This window comes from Macrobrachium rosenbergii, chromosome 16 (assembly GCF_040412425.1).
Source record: "Macrobrachium rosenbergii isolate ZJJX-2024 chromosome 16, ASM4041242v1, whole genome shotgun sequence".
NCBI classification, from domain to species: domain Eukaryota; kingdom Metazoa; phylum Arthropoda; class Malacostraca; order Decapoda; family Palaemonidae; genus Macrobrachium; species Macrobrachium rosenbergii.
In genome coordinates this window covers 625,034-643,839 of record NC_089756.1, presented here as the reverse complement: position 1 = coordinate 643,839, position 18,806 = coordinate 625,034, and the positions used below count along the sequence as shown (strand labels likewise).

The following is an 18,806-nucleotide window of genomic DNA, read 5'->3' as shown; positions in this document are numbered from 1 at the left end:
CTCATCTTAGTTCCCATGGACGAAAATTATATCCCTCCTCGCCTGCCTCAACCAATTCCCAGCAACCTCACAAGAATGGGCACCCCCATAAGAAACCCATGAGTGGGTATTGAAAGAGAATATGGCACCCCACTGAACAGTGCCGTTTGAAGGCTGAGAATCAGCCAGAAACCCCCTCTACGTCCTCAAATGGGACAACACCCCAACGAGCCACACCTGGGTCATGGACGAAGGGCAAAGGACCTGCCCCCTCCAATGGAACAGTGCCAGGTACAGATTATAGCCGGACTTACTATGGGCACTCTGCCCAATGGGCAAAATGCCTAAATAATAACAAATCAAGTATGCCCTCCCTTGCCTTTGCAGTCACAGACCCAACATCCTTAGGTCCTCCAGCCCAGGGTCCCATTTATGTGGCACTTCCCTGAGGTAGGTGCCCTGCCAGCCAGGTCAAGGCATTTGATGATTCTGGCGCACAAATGCCCCTCATAAGGGAAGACATTTCCCCATGGAGCTATCATTAACAGACGCAACTCGCCACGATTGAAGGTATCAATCACTTTAAGATGATACCTCCTACTGTCAAGGTGAGGATCACGAGACCTCGTAGATCTGAAGTTTGCGACCTTGCAATCACCAGATACATCCCTGGTGGTTATAACATCCTCCTGGGACAGGACTTCCAGCCCCCATCTAAGTTACAGCAATCCAGGGGTTCAAATCCCCCAAATCATTCATTAGGCACGAGTAGGCCTCAAACGCCTGCATTTGTTCCACTGCCAGTGCCACCTGAGTGCAATGTGCAGTGGCCCCCTCAATCAAGATCGATTCCAGATCCCATTCCGGTGCCCGGCCCTGCCCCAGTGCCAGTGCCAGGGCCCCAAATAGATCCCTCTCCAGGAGATCCCACACTTGATTCACAATCTCTGCCAGTGCCACCTGGGTGCACTGAGCAGTGCCAAGCTCCATCCGTCCCGAACTACGAGCAAATTCCAAATCAATTATTAGTGCCTGTCCCTGCCTTAGTTCCAGTGCCAGGCCACGTCACCGATCTCCATTCCAGAGATCCCTCTCTTCTCCCAAGACAGACTAACTGCTCATGTGCAAAATTTGTAACTGATTATTGTTAAGAGTGCATGACGTATCTCTAGAATTAACCTAGTATTAATTCATTGTTTTCACTATACCATTACGTCGTGAGAATATTCTGATTAACGCTGCCTTAACGTAATAGTAATTTAATGATAAGAATTTGTCAATTCCAGCAGGAAGTGTTTATTCTGCGTTAATGTACATGTCACAATGTTCTTTTGCCTCTTGAAATTAATTGATATGTAGAAGTTTAAGTTAAATTATAAGGCACCAAAGGGAAATGAGAGAGAAGTAAAGTAAAGTCTTTAAGTGAGTTGGCTTACTGGTAATCATTCCCACCTGATCTAGGGTGTGAATACTAACTTGGTTGGGGAGTATTCATTTCAATTGTTTTAATTACTAGAACTGTGGGTTTCCACTTGCCCCTTTATAAACTTTCTCCTTCATTCCCCAAAATGGTTAAGCCTAACCCTTCTTTCTGTCCAAAATGAATGCCTAAGGCCTTGTTCCAGGTGACTGTTGTACCTTCTCAGCATTAAGCAAGGCAAGGGAGGAGCCAAAAAAGAGAAAGCTGGCGTCCAGCCCTATTCTGAACCCTCCACGAGGGTTAACTGCTGCCATGTGGCCTATATAGAACACATGACAAAGATTGACCTTTGCGTCACCTACCAGACGCAAGCAGCGTAATCTCCAAAGGTTATTTACAGACGATGCAATGGAAATCGAGAGAGAGAAGCACTCCGAACACTACCAAGGATGGATGTCCTTAACCTTGCCTGACCCTTGAATTCCACCTGTTCGACCCCAAGGTTCAAACCAGTATACCTTTGTAGTGGCATTTTAATTCCCTCCTACATTGCCAGCACCCTATCAAATGAGGACACCGTCAGCTTGACGGAAGGTAATGTACCAGAATAAGGTTTCTTAGTCAGTCACGATTCCTGTTATTTCTCTGTCTGATTTTTCATTTATTTTCCATTGTGCTATCACCTTCAGTAATTTGTGTTGGAGCATTCAGTGTTAACATACTTATGCATATAGTGTCGAACTGAGTTATTTGGCACCATCTGTGCATTCCTCAGTTCCCTTTGAGTGTCTTAATATTCTTGCAAGTAACTGTCTTGCATATGATTGCAAATAGACCTCGACTGTGGAATCACTCGGCTCTATCCATGTGCAGTCCCCCTTCTACCCCTACTGCGATGTTTCCTGTTACGAAGACATCATCGGTATAGAATGTTTATTCTGTGTAGGATTCATTCATTTAGCAGGCCCTTATTATTACCTGCCCAGTAATTCGTCATTCTTCTGATATGTGTTTGTTATGTATATATAATTAGTTAAGAGAACCCTTGAGTTTACATAATTTTCCCTCACATGACGAAGGCCCTAAGCCACAGATTTTCCTTTGTTTGTCTACGAAGTGTCCTAATATTGAGTTAGATGTGTAATAAATACCGTAGATTTCTCGACAATGTAAGGAACTCCCTGCGTTCATCCGTTGCTGCCCAGAATCAAGTGAGTATCCCTCAGACATTCGTAGCAATGCATATATATATATACAGTATATATATATATATATATATATATATATATATATATATATATATATATATATATATATATATATATATATATATATATATATATATATCTCAATTTCTAACTCTTCTTGACCAAACTCCAATCTTTCAAATGAGAGGCCTGGGAACTACCAGTTAACCCACACAGGGCAAAAAGGAAGTTGAAACCTAAGCACTCCTGCACCTAAGGTTTTTTCCATTATAACATAGCAAATTTTACTCAAATTCCCGACCCAGCGGTGAGTCAATTGGTACGAATTACTCTTTCACTGTGAATATGATGGAATTAATGAACACATGAGCACGTGTTTCACTTCCTGCCGCCCTCCGGCCTCGGGCCCCGATTCCCCGGCCGAGGACGACTGTCCAAGTAGGAGAGGTTCATGGCGGAATTACCACGGGCGTGGGAAATTCCAGGTAGTCTACAAAGTGCTCTAGAGCTCTCCTGGCACTTGTGCCATCCCTTCATCTTTCGAAGGTCTTGGCACATCTAGTCCAGAAGAGGACGTCAAAGCCATTCACTATCTTCTTCCGTTCCTCTGGAACTTCTATCCCTTATCCTACTCTGTTGATCTTTCCTTTAAGCTTTTCTTAAATTATCACCACAAGAGGCAATTAAAATATGGGATACCATTTGCCTCTAAATACATAATTCATTTTGTTATCTAGCAGTAAGAATAACAGAGTGGGAAGTGGCGTGCCCTTGCGCCCATACTTTGGCACAGGGCATGCGTGTCAGCTCTTCCTAAAGGGGTCGTGCCCTTTGGGTTCCCTTTTCCAGCCCTTGGGCTGAGAGGTAGTCCGGGGCGTAGACTATAGGCAACGGACGATAAATCCCTGCATAAGCACTAAATACCTCATTCTATTTTCATTGGCTTTCCTGCCAATATCATTTACTCTTTTATTTATTTATTTATTTTTCTGTTTTTCTACTTTTAATGAATCATGAGTGATAGACTCCTGCCCTTGTGATTTTAATGCCACCTTAGTAAACCAAGAGACGTGTCCCACCTTTTAGTACTCGGTCACGCCCCTCACTTGTATCGTTCTGTTCCTTTTTCCTTTTGTTTTAATTTTTTTTTTAAGAATTCTATTTTTGTCCCAGACCCCTCGTCATTTGTCTGCTTATCCCGTCATAACATTGAGCGAGTGTCTATTTATAGCCTTTGCCCGAGTTGTGGGCCGTGGAAACATAAAATTATCGTTGTTTAAAGTTAGCGAATTAAAACTCGTAAATACTCTTGCTGACCCACAACTGTCAAAATCCCCATTGTAAGTTGTCAGCCGTCAACTGTCGAGTTGGCAATCCTTTGAACTGTTAGCTAAGCATTGAGCAATGCGAATTGGGTATCGTCATTACAATATCTCGCAAAGGGGATGTCATTTACAAAATAAATGCTGTGTGTATCATTTACACCACCTCTTCAAGGCATGCTAACTGCATGTCTCCGTTTAACATGGGAAGTATTTTAGGGCTTTGTTTTCTTGTTATTCTGGTAAGGTTCAAGAGTATTTAGTTTTAATGCTTCATTGGTTGCCTTTAAATGATTTAGTGTTGAAGGGTTCGATTTTGGTTTGTTAAAAGCTTAAATAGTTTAAATAAAATGTTGGTTTGTGAGTCCAAAGATGTAATTTTTATTTTTTTATTTTAGGCAGTGTTGTGGAATAATAAAATGAATTTAAGGAGTATGGTGCTTTTATTGATTGTGTCTATTGCTAGTTTAGTTACTTCTTTAAACTTACTTTTTTCTGGTTGTTGTTATTTTTTGGACTGGGAATCGATTAGAATTAATAGGGCTAGCATTGAAATAGCTTTGATTGTTGATTGAATGTCGATGAGGTTTATGTCTTTTGTTTGTTTTATTTCTTCTATAGTCTTATTCTATAGAGGTGGTTACATGTCCAGGGATTATAATATCGGGCGTTTTATGTATTTGGTTTTAGGATTTGTTCTTTCTATGCTTTTGTTGGTTATTAGTCCTAACATAATTAGTATTTTGTTGGGGTGGGATGGCCTGGGCTTAGTGTCATATGCTTTGGTTATTTACTATCAAAATGAAAAGTCTGCTGGCGCTGGTATGCTGACCGCTTTGTCAAATCGGGTGGGCGATGTCGCTATTTTACTTAGTATTTCTCTGATGTTAAGTTTAGGGGGCTGAAATTTTTATTTTTATGTGGGATAGGAGTCTATTGCTAACAGGTATGTTATCTTTTTAGTTGTGTTGGCGGCTATGACTAAAAGGGCCCAGATTCCTTTTTCTGCTTGACTTCCTGCGGCAATGGCAGCTCCGACTTCTGTTTTTGCTTTAGTTCATTCTTCTACGTTAGTTACTGCCAGGGTTTATCTTTTAATTCGATTCAGTCTGAGATTGATGTCTTCTTTTGCCAGGACTTTGTTATTGTTGTTGGGTTGTTTAACTATATTTATGGCTGGGTTGGGGGCTAATTTTGAGACTGATCTAAAGAAAAGTATTGCTCTTTCTACTTTGAGGCAATTAGGTGTAATAATCACTATTTTAAGGCTAGGGTGGGCTACTTTGGCTTTTTTCATCTACTAACTCACGCTTTGTTTAAGGCTCTTTTGTTTATGTGTGCTGGGTCCATTATTCACAGAGTTGGAGATTATCAAGATATTCGTATAATAGGGGGTTTAGTTAATTTTATGCCTATTAGGGTGATATGTATTAATTTGGCTAATCTTGCTCTTTGTGGTTTTCCATTTTTAGCTGGGTTTTACTCTAAGGATTTAATTTTAGAGGTGGCTTTCTTGAATCCTCTAAATGAGGTTTATTTTTGATTACTAGCTTTGGCTACTGGTCTTACTGTTTGCTACAGGTTTCATCTGGTTTATTATAGGCTCAGTGGGGACTACAACTTGAGTTCCATTTCTTCAGTGAGTGATTCTGATGTTTTAATAACTTGACCTATGCTTGCATTGAGGGCTGGGGCTGTAGTGGGTGGGGCTGATGTTTCTTGACTTGTATTTCCAGCTCCTGCTATAATTTGTTTGACTCTGCTTATGAAACTGTTTGCTTTGGCTGTTAGCTTGGTCGGCGGGTTCGTGGGGTACGTATTGAATTTGATGGTAGAGAATTATAAACTTAAGTCTTTAAGATTGTATCCTGTGGTTGTGTTTTCTGGTTCCATGTGATTTATGCCCCTGCCGTCTACTATTGGTGCTAGATGAAAGATTTTAGGAGGAGGCTCTGTCTACTCTCAGTTGGGAGATGGCAGCTGGTCTGAGTATTACAGTGGACAAGGTATTTATAGAACTGTAATAAAATCTTCTGGCTACCTTCAGTCCATTCAGGAAAATAGAATTAAACTTGTTCAATGATTTTACTGGTTTGATCAGTGGGGTTATTGTTAATTATTTAAACTTAAGAAGCTTAATATTATGAGCGTTACATTGAAGCTGTAAAGGAGGCAGATTTGCCCTTGAGTGTTTTAAAAAGGGTTGGTACCTTTGGCTCTACAATGAAAATGTAGCGTGTTAATTACACTATAAAAAGCTAGGAATAATGACAGAATTTAACTGCCTGAGACTGAAGTTAGAAGCTTCCTCTCCTTCTTGTTTTTCCTTTAGTTAGAACTTGAGTTCAATGGTACCAGTAACAGTGGTTTTAACTAATTAATTGAAGGTGTTTACCGTGGCCTAGGTCGAAACTTGGTGCGATGTTCACTTTTCAACTAAGATCAGCTCCTTGGAGCACCTTATGAGTGCAAATCAAATATCATAGTTGCCTATGATCTCTTATTCTGATCTTCTAGGGCTCCTTGTATTCATTCATGATAGTCCCAAGAGTAAGATGAGAAGGAAGAATAGACCTGTCACAGTTCACATTTTTATGTTTGCAAAGGTGATAATGTGGTTAGGGGGAGTAAGAGGGTAATTTCTACATCAAAAATCAATAAAATAATAGCAATTAGGAAGAACTGTAGTGAGAAAGGCAGGCGAGCGGATCCCTTAGGGTCGAATCCACATTCGAATGGGGATCTTTTTTTCTGGTCAGCAATGGTTTTTTAGCTATTGAAATAATCAAAATGATGACGATGAGAGTAATTGCGATTAACACTGGTCATCCTGGAAATACCAGACTAATTGATTGGAAGTCAATTGTAGTATTTATTCTAGATAATCATTTAATTATCCCCCTCACCAGTAGATTGAAATATATAGGAACAGCCATTCTATGTCTACGAAGTGGCAGTATCAGGCAGCTGCTTCAAAGCCGAAGTGGTGAGCCAATGAAAAGTGACATATATATAATCGGTATAGGGACACAAGAGGGAAGCAGGATCCAATGACTACGTGAAGTCCGTGGAACCCCGTGGCTACAAAAAATGTTGATCCGTAAATGGAGTCTGCGATTGTGAAAGGGGCTTCGTATAGTATTCTATGGCCTGAGGGGCTGTGAAGTAAATGCCTAAGGTTACAGTGAGTGCTAGGCTTTGAAGGGCCTGGGTATGGTTGGATGCGACAAGAGCATGGTATGCTCAAGTTACTGTGGCTCCTGAGGCTAGCAAAATTGCTGTATTAAGAAGAGGAATTTGAAATGGGTTGAAGATGTTGGTTCCTGCTGGTGGTCAACATGTTCCTAGCTCTACTGTAGGGGATAGTCTACTGAGAAAAAAGGCTCAGAAGAATGAAAAGAAAAAGAGGACTTCGGAGGCAATAAATAAAATCATTCCTCATTGGAGACCATTGACTGCTTTTGATGTGTGGAGACCTTGGTATGTTCCTTCTCGTGTGATATCTCGCCATCATTGGATTATTGTCAATAAGGTTGCTGTGATTCCTAGAATTAAGAGGTCTATGTTGAATTGGTGGAATCAATGGTAAGTATTATGGCTCTAATGGATCCGGTAAGGGGTCATGGTCTGACGTTTACTAGATGGTAGGCATGATGTCCGTGTTTTGGCATTAGTTTACTTCTTTAGCGTAAAGGGTTCTTAGAGCGGCAAATACATAGGATTGAATTACAGCAACTGCTGCTTCTAAAATTAGAAGAAGGATCTGGGCTAATACTAGTATAGATACTGCTGTGTGGCCTAAGTGGGGTCCTGTGTTTCCTATAAGTGTTAAGAGGAGGTGCCTGGTGATTATGTTGGCTGCTAGTCGAATGGCCAGAGTTCCTGGGCGAATTACTTTTCTAATGGTTTTGATTAGCACTATTACTGGCGTGAGCGGTCCTGGGGTCCCTGCTGGCACAAGGTGGGCGATTATGTGTTGGGTCCGGTTAATTCATCCAAATGGTATAAATGCTATTCATAGTGGTAGAGCTAGGGATAGTGTTATTGATATGTGTCTTGTTCTTGTGAAGATGTAGGGTATGACTCCTAAGAAGTTGTTGAATATGATGAATCTAAATAGAGAGACGAATATAATAGTTCTTTCTGGGTTGGTTGGTCCTAGCAGGGTTTTGAATTCTTTGTGCAGGGATGTTGTTACTGAGGACCATATCAGTGAGGAACGTGATGGTATAGCTCAAAATGGGTAGGGGATAAATAGTAGTCCGAGTATTGTGGATGCTCAATTTAAAGACAGGTGGTTAATTCTGGAGATTGGGACAAATCTTGAAAACAGGTTTGTCATCATTTTCAGTTTGCTTGGTCTGTTTTTATAGGAGCTACGTTGGGGTCAGTTTTAATAGGTGTTTTGATAAAGTATCTTGAGATAATGATTAGAGCTAGTATCACTGTGAAAAATATGTAGAGGTTTAGTCATAATAGCAGGGCTATTTGAGGAATTTTAAAATATTACTCATGCTATGTTTTAACTAATTTTAATCATTAGAAGTAGGTGTAACCACTATTGTAAGTTTAAAAGACTTACACTTGCTTTCAGTCATCTAATGAGTTATTACTGTTAGATGAAATTCAGTTTAACAAGGATTTAATTGAAGTTCTTTCTATGACAGTTGGCATGAATCTGTGATTTGCTCCGCAAATTTCTGAACATTGCCTGTAGAATAACCCTGGCCGGTTGATTTGAAACCTGATTTGATTAAGTAGTCCGGGTACTGCGTCTGCTTTTACTCCTAGGGCTGGAACTGTTCATGAGTGAATAATGTCTCCTGCTCTAATTAGGGCTCAGATTTGGGTGTTTATCAGTAAGATTGTTCGATTATCCACCTCTAGAAGTCAAAACTCTCTTTCTGTGATATCGTGTCTTGACACTATGCATGAGTTGAATCTGATCTGAGTGAAATCCGAGTACTCGTATCTTCAGTATCATTGTGGTCCAATAGCTTTGAGGGTGACTCTAGGGTTGTTTACCTCATCGAGCAAGTAGAGTAAACTCAGAGATGGAAGAGCAATAAAGATTAAGATAATTGCAGGTAGAATTGTTCAAATCGTCTCGATAGTTTGATGTTCTAGCAAAATTCAGTTGGTTAGGGAGTTGAGGAATAGCGATGAGAGTATGAACCCAACTAGGGTGGTGATTAGGATTAGAACTAGTATTGCTTGGTTGTGGAAAATGATTAGTTGTTCTATAAGAGGGGATGCTGTCTTGGAGGTTAAGGGCTTTTCATGTTGCCATTGTTTCTAAAAGAAACTAAGTCTCCTATTTGGAGCTTAAATCCTATGCAATGATCTGCCATTTTAGATAGTTAGCTGTTAGGGGGATTTCTATGTATCTGTGATCTGCTGGTGGGAATTTGTGTTGCCACTCAATAGAAGTTGGCATGAATAGGGAGAATAGGGCAGGTCGTTTAGATGTGAGTGCTTCTCATACTACTATGATGAATCCTAATGCAGCGATCAGGGAAATTGATGACCCTACTGAAGATACAGCATTTCATGTTGTGTAGGCACCTGGATAATGGGAGTACTGTCGAGGCATGCCATTTAATCCTAAGAAGTGTTGTGGGAAAAAAGTTAGATTTACTCCAATGAATATTGTTGTGAAGTGAATTTTTAATCATTTGGGGTGGAGTGACAGCCCGGTAAATAGGGGGAATCAGTGGCCTATTCCGGTGAAAATGCCAAATACTGCTCCTATGGACAGGACATAGTGGAAGTGGGCGACTACATAATATGTGTCGTGGAGATTGATGTCAATAGATGAGTTGGCTAGGACTACTCCTGTTAATCCTCCTATGGTGAATAGGAAAATAAATCCTAGGGCTCAGATTAATGAGGGGCTATAGGTGAATTGTGTACCATGAAGGGTGGCTAATCATCTGCAAATTTTTATTCTTGTTGGTACAGCAATAATTATTGTGGCAGAAGTGAAGTATGCTCTTGTGTCTACGTCTATTCCAAAGGTGAACATGTGATGGACTCAGACAACAAAGCCAAGGACTCCAATTGCTATTATGGCATAGACTATTCCTAGTGTTCCAAACGATTCTTTGTTCCCTGACTCTTGCCTTACGATGTGAGAGATTATACCGAAGGCTGGTAGAATTAGAACATATACTTCTGGGTAACCAAAGAATCAGAATAGGTGTTGGTAGAGAATTGGGTCTCCCCCTCCAGCAGGGTCGAAGGAAGATGTGTTTAGGTTTTGATCTGTTAGAAGCATAGTAATGGCTCCAGCTAGAACTGGTAGAGAGAGGGGAAGTAGAATGGCCGCTAAGAATATGGCTTATACAAATAGGGGTAGTTGGTCCACAGTTATCCTGGGAGTTCATATATTGATTATTGTGGTGATGAAATTGACGGCCCCTAAGATTGAGGAAACCAGGCTAAGTGGAAGGAAAAAATACCGAGGCCTACTGAGGCTCTGGCGTGAGCAGTACCTGCTGCTAGGGGTGGATAGATACTTCATCTGGTACCAACACCTCTTTCTACTATTCCCCTAGAAAGAAGTCGCGTTAGAGAGGGAGGGAGGAGTCAGAATCTTATGTTATTTATTCATGGGAATGCTATGTCTGGCGCTCCTAGCATTAGGGGTACTAGTCAATTGCCAAACCACCAATTATGATTGGTATAACTATGAAGAAAATTATTACGAACGCGTGGGCAGTGACAATTACGTTGTAGATTTGATCATTTCCAATCAATCTGCCTGGCTGTCCTAATTCGGCCCGAATTAAGAGTCTTAGTGATGTGCCTACTATGCTTGCTCATGCTCCGAAGATGAAATATAGAGTTCCAATGTCTTTATGGTTTGTTGAGAAAAGCCACCATTGTGTGGGTAGGTGGCCGATAAAAGGTAATAGATTGTAAATCTATGCATGGGAATTACTCTCCCTATCCAGGCTATGTAGTTTAAATTTAAAGTGTCAGGCTGCAATCTTGAAAATATGACTATACCTTAGCTTATAAGGTTTAAGGGATTGATACTCTTGTTGGGAACTTTGAAGGTTACTAGTTTAATTAACTTAAAACCTTAAAATTGAATTATAAGGGCTAGGGGGAACAGGATTGGCGTGAGACTAATTAGGCTGAATACCGCTATTCTTTGTTAGTGGGTTGGCCTGAAGGTTGCTATTTTGGGTGATTTTAGAGTAAGAGAGGTGATTCTAATTCGGGTGTAAAAGAAGAGCGTAATTAGGGCTCTTATTGTTAGCGATCTAACTCATAGAATGGAAGTTTGTCTGCTTAATTCTTTAATAACTCTTAGTTTGGGTAAAAATCCTAAGAATGGAGGAAAACTCTAATTTTGTTTATTTGAGAGTAAGAAAGTGATATGAGATGTTTGATATGGTAGAGCTGGTTTTGATCTATTATGATTACCAGCGAAGCAGAAATGATTCTGTAAATTAGAAGGTAATTTGCCCAGATGGTAGTGTTTAACGAGATGGCGGCTAATATTCACCCTGTGTCTGATAGATGAGTAGGCTATGATTTTACAGAGGAGTGTCTGATTAAGACCTCCAATTCACCCGAGAACTGCTGATATGATGGAGGCCCTTATAATGATTGTTAGCGTTCTTGGGGATAGAGTATAAGTGACTATTGCTATTGGCGCTACTTTTTGAATGGTCATTAAAATAATGCATTGTGGTCATGAGATGCCTTGTATGATCGGGATGAGTCACAAGTGGAGGGGGGCGGCCCCTGTTTTAAGAAGGAGTGTACAGAGAATGACTACTTTGGAGGCAGTGATCATGATTAGAAGTGTGGAGGCTCTTGCTAGTAGAACTGCTGATCCTATTGCTTGGATTAGGAAGTATTTTAAGGCGGCTTCTGAGGAGAAGGTATTTTGCTTTGAAAAAATTAGGGGAATGAAGGAGAGTAGATTTAGTTCGAGTCCAATTCACCTGGTGAATCAGGTGGGCGAAGAAATAGCAATAATGGCTCCTGTGATAAGTGTTGAGGAGAATAGTAGTGTTGAAGGATGAATTAGTAGAATTGAAAAGAGAAAAAGTTTTCATAGACGGGGTATGAGCCTGTAAGCTTGGTGATTTAGCTTATCTTTACCTTATGGCGATTATGTTTTAGTGTAAAGGCGCGTAAAGTTTTGATCTTTAAGGGGATGGTGTAATTCCATTAAATATAGTTTTTTCTTGTGTAGAGTGAGTGGGTGATAATAGCAGAAAGGCAGGCTTTCATTATAGTCCAGGCAAATTAGACGAAAAAAGGCCCTTTTGGAGAAAAAAATCATAAGTTTTTTATATTTGCAGGAAGACTCTTCAAGGGTCATAGAACAAAGATCTAAAGAGTTCCCCTCCATCAAGTGTGTGCTTCCCCCTTTTTTTGGGGGAAAACCCCCCTTTGGAGGGTACTTCTCCTCATATTTACCCTTTTTTCTCAAAAACGGTGCATCGGACGGGTCAACGGTATATGGAGCAAAAAAATAGAAAATTAAATTCTCCACAACTTTATTTCTATGTCTTTTAGCTCTAATTATTACAGTTTTTGCACAAATGAGGTCAAAAGTAGTAGGCTCATTTTTGCCGATATTAAAAAAAATGCATTTGGTCCTTACACTTTGCTTAATAACTTTGAAATTCATAATTTATCCTCAAAATATCATATAGATGACATTGTAGAGTAGAGATTCAGGTTTCATTTGGTATCCTTGTTTTGGTCTAAATATTAGAAGAAGGGGGAAGGGAATAACAAATATAAAACTGTAAATCCTGAGATGTCCATGCCTATATTGCTTTTATATCAAAAGCTTTTCTTGTAAATTGTTACTGAACAAGCTTGAAAATAACATTATACCATGTACATTTCTCTCTTCACTTGTGGTAAACAGGTTTGTGATTTCTTTCTTTTCAGAATAGAATGAGATTATTTTCAGAAGTAATGGTAATGATATAGAGTTAAGTGAACACAACAAAATATTTACCATGGCTTCAAGAAATGAGATGTGTTTCTGTTGCCAAAAGACATTAAGTGAAGGTGAAACAGTGAAAGTGGAAGATGGTGTACATAATTTGAGACGTGTCAGTAAAATTAGAAATGACGGACATTTTGAAATGCTAAAGGAAGTGAACACTATTCAAGTGCATAAAATATGTAGGCGTGAGTACATAAAAGAGAAAAAATATTGCCAGAGATGAAAAAAAAGAAAAGAAAAGGTTGCAAGAAACAAAGCAAACCACGAGATCAGAAGAAAATTTGATTTCAAAACCAAGTGCTTTTCTGTAGTGATATATGTGATACTGCAATTGAAAAGAAAAAGAATGTGAGCAGACGCAGAAAAATTTGGGAAGTTAGAATTCTGCATCTGAAAAAGAAAATTTCAGACTTTGCTAAAGAAAGAAAAGATGAACTAGGTGGCAAAGTATTCAAACGAGCTAACAGTGTCCTGTGTCTTGTTGCTGAAGAAGCCCGTTATCATGAAGTTTGCTATTCAAACTTTTTTTACCAACACATCATCATCTTTAAAAAGAGGACGTCCAAAATATGAGCATATTGACTGTGCTTTTGAAAAACTATGTAGGTACATTGAGGAATCAGAAGAATGCCAATTCACTTTACATGACTTAATGAAAAATCTTGAAGAAAATATGCCAGAAAGTTCATCTGTAACTGAAAAAACATTGAAAAATAGGTTAATGGACACATATGAAGATAGAGTAATGTTCTTTCAAATGAAGAAAAGATCAACATTAGTTTGTTTCCGTGGCTCTGGACTAAAACTGACCAATACCTGGTACACAGAGAGAAAAAAGTGAGAAAGATGAAAGATTAAGAATCGTAAAAACTGCAGCAACTATAATCCGTGAGGATAGAACAAATCCTACAATATCACAGATTATCCAGATGTCACTGAATTTATGAAAAATGCAGATGATGATGTGCCTGAAACATTACATGCCTTCTTAGAACTAGTTGTTCAAAAAAAAAAAAAAAAAAATGATAGGGAAAATTACAAAAGAAATGTACAGCAATTGCACATGCAATAATTTCTGCAACACGTCCCCAATCATTTTTGTCCTGCCTATTGCTTGGTTTGGCAGGATATTTATTTCGGAAAACTGGCTCTAGAACCATTGTTAACACAGTATCAAACTTTGGATTTTGCTCTGCCTATAGTGATGTCTCACTGTTTGAGTCATCGGCTGCAATTTCTTGAAACCAGATGTGGAAGGAGATTCATTTTGTCAGTATGTTTTTGATAATGCAGACTTCAACATTCAAACCTTGTCTGGCAAAGGAACATTTCATTCAGTGGGTGGAATAAAGTGCATAACTCCATCAAGAACTGCAAAAACTCAGGAAATAAATAAATTGAGAAGTATCCCATCCTCAAATGAGATTGCTGCAGCTGGAAACATTAAAATAAGAAAGTTTGAGGGCAAACAAAAACAAGGTTTGAATGCCTTAGAACTGGAAAATGTGTGTAACAGGGAAGATGTACATTATGTTTCAACCCCAGCACCAAAGGATGTTTTGTGGATGTATGGAAAATTTCTCCAAACCCCTTCCTTCCCATCATGGCAAGGTTTCATGGAGGGTATAACCTATGCTCATTCTTATGAGCAGTCAAAAATTCTTGCACTGCCTTTCATAAGCCTACCACCAACTGAGTACAATACGGTGCTAAGTGCTTTAAACTATGCTGCTGAGGAAACAAAAAAACAAAGCAAGTGATATGCTTTGTAACTTTTGACCAGCCACTCTACATCAAAGCCAAGGATATAGTTTCCTCAATCCAAATGGTGAACTTAGCAATATAATTGTAAGGCTGGGAGGATTTCATCTCCTTATGTCGTATCTTGGGTCCATTGGATACATCATGGATGGTAGTGGAATTTCAGAACTATGGTCCACTGTTTATGATTCTTCATCAGTACCACACATGCTGTCAGGACATGCATATGCTCGAGCTATTAGAGCTCACATGCTGACATACTGTGCATTGGCGAAACTCATGCTTCAAGAACTTACTATTGATGATAACGACAGACAGCATGTAGAACAACTTCTTTCATCATTCAAGACTCATCCTCCATCATTTCATCGTTATAAAGCAAAGCGTAAGGACAAAATGATTTTTTCTAATATTGGCGAAAATGAGTCGACTACTTTCGACATCATTTCCGCAAAAACCGTAATATTTAGAGCTAAAAGACATAGAAAAGAAGTTGTGGAGAATTTAATTTTCTATTTTTTTACTCCATATACCTTTGACCCGTCCGATGCACCGTTTTTGAGAAAAAAGGGTAAATATGAGAAGTACCCTCCAAAGGGGGGTTTTCCCCCCAAAAAATGGGGAAGCACACACTTGATGGAGGGGAACTCTTTAGATTTTTGTTCTATGACCCTTGAAGAGTCTTCCTGCCAAATATAAAAAACTTATGATTTTTTTTCCCTAAAACTGCTAATTTGCCTGGACTATTATTCGCCCTATCAAGACGACCTTTTTATCAAGCATGCTATTACTATAAAACTAGTATTTTAAAAATGAATTAATTATACTAGTAAAAACTATGTAAATAATTTAGAAATTATTAGTTTGGGTTTGAGGCGTCCAAATTTTTTTTCCTGAGTGGGAAAAGTGCACTATAATTAGGAGGACGTTTGGGAGTTGGTCTGTCAAATAACACACACACACACACACACACACACACACACACACACACACACACACACACATATATATATATATATATATATATATATATATATATATATAAATGGGAAGGAACTTATATGTAAATTAATTCTTAAATTTTGTCACCTGCCTCAAAATTATCCTGTCCTCGTAATCTTAAAATAATGTATACCATAAACTTGAAGAAATTAATGTGCCCTATTAAAGTAGTTACTATTAATGTGTGTTGTATGTTGGAAGTAAAGTAAAACTTCTTTCAATTTTTGTGTGGGAGATAAAGTAAAGAGCAGCTTTTCCATCTTTTGTGTTGAGGAGAGTAACGTAAAGCATCTGTGCCGACTTCTTGAATATCAACATGCGCACCTGAAGGAGGTGCGGATGTTTTCTTCAGTGGGGAGCTATTATAATACAAGAAGTCGCTGCACAGACGACCCTTAATTTGCACGTAGTTTATTGAAAGTAGAACCTAGATATCAAAACAAAGTTATCAACAGTTCGATCTGTCCTTTCTTTACCTGAAACAGACATTGAAAGGGGCAAAAATGAGAGGCTGGGTGCGACTCCCTTAAGCAGCTTAACCCAACTAAGCTGCTTAAAACAACCTTCTAAGGGCAGATTAAGCAGCTGAATTGTCTTTCCTTTTGCAAAATACCTGGGAAGAGGCAACCAGATGGCTGAACACCTGGGCAAATGACACATCTTTTGTACACAGTCACCAATCTTTGCACTCGGTCAGTACACTTGGCTGAGGCCTTAAAAAGAGAAGGACAGGAGACATCACGGTTAGTCGTTGAGTAGTCATTGGGTAGTCGTTGGGCAGTCAGTCACGATACAGTTGGGCCGTTAGCAGTGAGCAGTTAGCCATACACGCGGGCGAGTGATACAAGATGCTGAGAGGTCCCCCTCCACTTTTCCACCAAGATGTCCACACCAGACTCCTAAAATGAACCCAGTACTACCGTCATTCTCGAAAGGACCCACCCATTAACCTGAGTACAATGTCACATGTGTGATTGTCTCTCGTCATCCTTCACCAGAGACCCGCTTCCCATAAGGTAAAGTGTGAGTAAAGACATTTCAGTCACGAACGTTTGCCCTTTTGAAGTGTTACCGAGTGCCAGTGTTGTTTCTCATCCTTGTGTCATTTGTTCAGTTCCTTTTGCAGTATTTCGTGTTCCATTGTAAAGTGTCCTTGAGTCCTTGGCACCCTCAGTGCAGACTCGAATCATATTCTGTGTTATATTTTCCTTTACTGTCGTGTAATGTGTAAATCTCCCTTGCAGAGGGACCTATTCGCAGTGGACTCATCTAGGACTGTGCCTTGTCCTTAGTCAAGACTCCAGTAGGAGGATCTTCAGGCGTTGCAAGCCCTTTAACAATTCAATTACCCATTTTCCCTTCTAATGCTTTCTTTTGTAAATATAATTCCTTAATTTATCCCAAGTGTTTACGTAACATTTCCATATGAAGTAGAGACTTCAGCTTCTAAAATCATCCCTTGTTCTTTGTTTTTTACAATTTCCCTTTATGTAAGTCAGATCTCCAAGGCCAATTGAATAAAGTTCTGTTGCCAGCCCGTAAAAAATCTCTAAAAATCACAAACCCCAGGGAAATTCAAAAAGAAGAAAAAAAATATACACACACACACACACATATATATATATATATATGTATATATATATATATATATATATATATATATATATATATATATATATATATATATATATATATGAACTGATTATATAGAAATTCATGCTTGAGACATAACAGAAAATCTGCTAGTTGTCTTGTACGTCTTTGTGATCAGAGAGTAACGAGCAGATAGATACTGCTGAGTCGTCGCACACCATACGATCGTTGAGGTTTGGTGTGGTAATTCAAATGAGTGCCATACATCGAAGACCCTTATTGGTTCCTTTCAATTATGAGAGACCAATCAGCTGAGGTCTATGACCTAAAAGCAAGTTCAGTTTGAAAAGTTAAACATTAGTAAGGGTTTAGCGGTCGACGGGCTAAGAAGCACATCTGATAGCCAGGGATGGCTCATGTCGCCTCTGAGTACCTTCCAACTATAATTGCATAATTACAGTAAGTAGCGTAATATTAGCAACAGGGCCCTGTGTAACCATCGAGGAAAATGCACATGCATATATATATATATATATATATATATATATATATATATATATATATATATATATATATATATATATATATATATATATATATATATATATATATATATATATATATATATATATATATATATATATATATACTGGGTGTTTCTGAAATTAGAGCCCCCTCCACAGAACAAATGGAAAGTTATGAAGTTTTCTGCTATAGCCTGTCTCCAAGTACATTATTTTAAGTTTCTATTCAGCTATTTTTCATTTTACATTTCTTGTATTTTCAGACTGAGTGACGGAGTTAGATACAGCCATGGCTAACGACTCGGAGGAAATCAGATGGATTGACCGAATCTGGGCTATAACCTTCAGAGAGGCCAGGGATACATTAAAAGAGATTAATCCTTTGTTAAAAGAAACTGGAACAAAAATCCATATGACTGTCACCGCAAAAGAGTGAGAATCTTGGAAGGCCTGAAGTCCTTTCTCAGGAGTCAAAAGATATCATAGCTGAGGTAGTGGGTAGACCAAGAAAGTCTTTATGTAAATTGGCTCTTGAACTAGAAACAAAAAGGGGAAAGAAGAGAAGTAATAATGCTGTATATCATGAGTTGAAAAAATCTGGTATCAAGCCATTTCATGTTATCAGCAAACCCAACATCACTCAGCAACAGAGAGAAGACCGTGCATGGAATTGTGGTTCATTTCTTAAACACTGGGATGAAGCTGACTTTCTCCATGTTACTGCATCAGATGAATTCCTCATATACACAGTCTGGAAGCCAAATCATAAAAATGACATCATTTGGGCTGCAAAGTTGGATGATTTCAGCGATGAAGTTTGCTAAGCTGTGAAATATCCTGAGTGTTTGGGAATTTTTCTCTGTTTCACAGCCAAACGGTTAATGTGGATCATCAAAGAAAAAGGACAGTCATGGAATGGCGAATACTTCAGAGAAACTGTGCTTACTGGTGGAGTATTTCCTTTCCTCAAAGATTCTGAAAATGTGTTATGTATTGAAGAAGTCATATTTT

The 18,806-nt window shown here is 39.0% G+C and overlaps 1 protein-coding gene and 4 pseudogenes across 2 annotated transcripts in view; 2 read left to right on the top strand and 3 right to left on the bottom strand.

Annotated features, from left to right (window-relative positions):
- The window catches only part of LOC136847040 (heparanase-like), a 196,673-nt gene that overhangs the window by 128,227 nt on the left and 49,640 nt on the right, over positions 1-18,806 (top strand). The gene's annotated exons all lie outside the window — the stretch shown is intronic.
- On the top strand, positions 3,444-5,834 carry LOC136846981 (NADH-ubiquinone oxidoreductase chain 5-like; annotated as a pseudogene).
- LOC136847484 (cytochrome c oxidase subunit 3-like) lies at positions 6,558-7,591 on the bottom strand (annotated as a pseudogene).
- On the bottom strand, positions 7,600-8,274 carry LOC136846980 (ATP synthase subunit a-like; annotated as a pseudogene).
- LOC136847483 (cytochrome c oxidase subunit 2-like) lies at positions 8,520-9,219 on the bottom strand (annotated as a pseudogene).